This window comes from Sinocyclocheilus anshuiensis, unplaced genomic scaffold, assembly GCF_001515605.1.
Source record: "Sinocyclocheilus anshuiensis isolate Anshui unplaced genomic scaffold, SAMN03320099.WGS_v1.1 scaffold1814, whole genome shotgun sequence".
NCBI classification, from domain to species: Eukaryota; Metazoa; Chordata; class Actinopteri; order Cypriniformes; family Cyprinidae; genus Sinocyclocheilus; species Sinocyclocheilus anshuiensis.
Window position 1 is genome coordinate 57,164 of NW_015546028.1, and position 4,203 is coordinate 61,366.

Genomic DNA, 4,203 nt, shown 5'->3' on the forward strand with positions numbered 1-4,203 from the left:
TTAGAACAGTAAGTTAAACTAAAATAAAATGAGATATTGTGCCTTGGTAAGTCGCTGAAATAAAAAGTGTTTTATATTTTTATTTTATTGATTTTTATTTCAGTTAATATTTATTTCAAGTAACAAAGTAAATGTTAAATGGTTTTATTTTTAGTTTCAGCTCTAGTTAACTATAATAACCCTGTTTTTATGTGTTCTGGTCAGAGAGGATTTTCTTTTTCCAGAAAATGCTAGTTTATATTATTGAATTGGACTAAAACTTACTGACACATGCAGGCTATAAAAATTTCCCCCAAAAACTTTTTATAATTTTTTTAGGGATTCACCGAATTTTCGAATTATTAATCTTTGTTAATGTTAGTTAATGAGAATAGAGTTATTCACTGTTAGTTCATGTTAATTCAGAGTGCATTAACTGTTAACAAGCACAACTGTTGATTTTAATATTCTGTTACACCAAATACACAAAATAATGATCTTTAAAAAAGCATCATATGACCCCTTTAACTAAAGTAGTTAACTGATGAACCGTATTGTAAAGTGTTACCAATATTAATATAAATTCTGTCCAGTTTTGTTGTTACTTTCAGTAAAAGTGTGGTTATTTTATTGACTTGTGTTTTTTAAATTCAGTATCATTAAAATTATTGAGTTAAATTAAAAAGTCTTACAAAATTACTTTATATTATTTAATGAAATAATAAATAGTCATTACAAAGCATTTTCGGTTTTCGTCCCAGAATTTTCATTTCGGTGCATCCCTAAATTTTTGTACTTTTTAGGGGATTTTTCCCCCTCACCTAACACTTGTGCTGTTCCCAGTCAAAAAATATCAGCCTAGGATTCATAATTGTTTATGAATTTCTTGTCATGATATAATTGACTTTTTTTTAATCTTTTCATCCAATAGTTTTCTTCATCTGATCTTGTGCACCTTTGAGCCAAAATCATCCACAAATAATGCTTTTTCACTCAAAAACAAAACAAGACGTGAAAGATTCACAACAGTCCATATGACTCATGTGATGCGTTTAAAGCATTTGAGTTGGACTTAAGAACTAAATCATTCAGATTTGTGAGTGAATCATTTAGGTGGATTTTGTCAAGTGAATCATCTGATTCAAAAGATTCATTGAATCCGTGAGTTGAACTCAAGAACTGAATCAGTCTAGTTTATGAGTGAATCATTTAAGCAGATTATTTGAAGTGAATCAGCTGATTCAAAAGATTCTTTGAATCAGTGAGTTGAACTCAAGAACTGAATCAGTCTGGTTTATGAATGAATCATTTAAGCAGATTTTTTTGAAGTGAATCAGCTGATTCAAAAGATTAATTGAATCAGTGAGTTGAACTCAAAAACGGAATCAGTCTGGTTTGAGTGAATCATTTAAGCAGATTTTTTTTAACGAATCATCTGATTCAAAAGATTCATTGAATCAGTAAGTTGAACTCAAGAACTGGATCAATCCTATTTGTGAGTGAATCGTTTAAGCAGGTTTTGTGAAGCTAATCAACTGGTTCAAAATTATCTTGTCGATTTGTTCATCAATGAAACCACTATTTCTCTCATCACTCTGTTTCGCATGTAAAGCATCATATGAGTCATTTGGACTGCTGTTATGATTCTTTATGCTGCTTGTTTGTCATTTTTGGAGTTTCAGTCTTTGTTTGTTGTAACTGAATGACGAGCACATTCTTTAAAATTTCTCCTTTTCACAGAAGAGAGAAAATCATACAGGTTTTGAATGACATGAATCTGATTAGATGATGAGAGAATGATGATTTTGTGAGTGAGCTGTGCCTTTAATCTGGCTCTCCTTTGTTTATTACGTCTCTAGTTCTGAAGGTTTTGTTGACTCAAAGTTTTATTAGAATCGTGCGTCTGAAGGATGAAACCGCAGAGAGTCACAGCGTTTCTATTGTTTGAGGTTTGAATGGGAGGAAAGCGCGTGACAGAAACACCGCTGACGCCGGGGCCGTTTCCCTGAAGCATGCTGGGAGATTCTCTGGGAGAAATCCGTGAGATCAGCTTCTGGGAAGATGTTAGTCAGTGTTTCTGCAGATTGTCTGGTGGTTTGACTTGATTTTAATGATGCATCAAATCTACCGAATGAAATCCAGTACTCTTTTCAAACTCATTTTAAGCACCGATTCCAAAAATAGCATCTATTTTGCTCTTTCACGTCACAGTTTCTCACTAAATATGATGCATTTTGTTGCATTTTTGCTTTTGAGAATCGTTTGTGCAGTGAAGGCGCAGCAGAAAAACACCGCAAACACATGATTCCTGTCTGAATCTGAGCCAGATTACAAATATCTGTTCAATTCTCAGCCCATTTTCACATGTGTGATGTTATTTTACATCATCCAAACAGTAAGAGAAAATCACAGATTTTGTGAAAAAAAGCTTATTTTGCATATTTTGAGAAGTTCTTTGACATTAAATGAAGTATTTGAACATATTTTCCCACTCCTTTGCAGATTGTAAGTTAAATTATACATTTTAAATTAAATCGAATACTCATTTTGGCCACTGTTTCCAAAAATAGTGTCTGTTTTGCTCTTTCATGACGCATTCTCTCACTAAATATTTTTGTAATTTGTGTTCTCCCTTCAGAGCCATCAGAAAACCCCCACAAACCCTGATCTGCTCTGAAACTTGATCGTAGGCTGCTTTTGTTATTGTGGTGAGTGCATTAAAGCTGATATGTGTATATAAACTGAAAAATCTTCATATTTCGTATTTTGTATATTTCGATTTCAACAACTTTAACAACTTAATTTATTCAAATGTATTCTTACAATAGCCTTATAAAATGTTTTTATTTTCCTCAGAAATTCTGTTGTGAATTTAAATTTTACTGGATATCAAATGTTTTATCAAAAGTTTTAATTTTATTATTAGTATTAGTACTAGTAGTAGTAGTAGTATGTACATTCAAACAATGTATTTCTGGCTCAATGTCTTCAAGTTAAACCGAACTTTTATTTTGACGGGTTGCCGTGAATACCTTTACAATTCTGTGTATGTAAGATATGACGCTAGTTTTACTCAAATGAAATGCTCATTAAGTGACTCTCAGAGCAGTTCTGGAGATGATGTTCATGTATTTATGTCCCCTAGAGAGTATTTGTGTAGTAAACAAAACCGCGCGTCGTGATTCATTCACACAGAGACACGCAGAACATGCAGGATTCATGTCTTTTTGTGGCTTAATATTTACAGATACTAGTCCATATGGCAATTTGATTTAAGTGTAATGACCTACTTTTGATTAATTCATTAAAAATTTGACAAATTCCGTGACATTCCACGTTATTCAGTAAATTCTGTTTTTATGACTGGATTCTGCGTTTTCCACATCGCAGAAATCATAGGGCCCTATTCATAGTACAAATATACGATGACCCAAAACACACAGCAAAAGCAACCCAGGAGTTTTAGAAGGTAAAACAGTGGATTATTCTGCAATGGCTGAGTCAATCTCCTGATCTCGACCCGATTGAGCAGCATTTCACTCGCTGAAGACCAAACTAAAGCAGAAAGAGACACAAACACACAACAACTGAAGTCAGCTGCAGTAAAGGCCTGGCAAAGCATCACAAAAGAGAAACCCAGTCTCTGCTGATGTCCATGAGTTACAGACGCAAGGCAGTCAAAGGATTCTCAACAAAATATTAAACATGAACATTTTATTTATGATTATATTTAGTGGTCAATTCATTCAAAATTTGACAAATTCCGTGACATTCCACGTTATTCAGTAAATTCTGTTTTTATGACTGGATTCCGCGTTTTCCACATCGCAGAAATCATAGGGCCCTATTCATAGTACAAATATACGATGACCCAAAACACACAGCAAAAGCAACCCAGGAGTTTTAGAAGGTAAAACAGTGGATTATTCTGCAATGGCTGAGTCAATCTCCTGATCTCGACCCGATTGAGCAGCATTTCACTCGCTGAAGACCAAACTAAAGCAGAAAGAGACACAAACACACAACAACTGAAGTCAGCTGCAGTAAAGGCCTGGCAAAGCATCACAAAAGAGAAACCCAGTCTCTGCTGATGTCCATGAGTTACAGACGCAAGGCAGTCAAAGGATTCTCAACAAAATATTAAACATGAACATTTTATTTATGATTATATTTAGTGGTCGACCGATATATCGCCAAGGCCGATATATCGGCCGATATTTGGCA

General features: G+C 34.0%; 1 protein-coding gene across 2 annotated transcripts in view; it reads left to right on the forward strand.

The window, feature by feature from the left end:
• Positions 1 to 4,203, forward strand: part of l3mbtl4 (L3MBTL histone methyl-lysine binding protein 4) — a 77,335-nt gene that overhangs the window by 7,612 nt on the left and 65,520 nt on the right. Inside the window, exon 2 of one of the 2 annotated variants that reach the window (XM_016499796.1) lies at positions 2,618 to 2,687. The exons of the other annotated variant lie outside the window; for it this stretch is intronic. The gene's annotated coding sequence lies outside the window, so the exon portion shown is untranslated. The remainder of the gene's footprint in view (positions 1 to 2,617; positions 2,688 to 4,203) is intronic. 2 annotated transcript variants of the gene reach the window in all.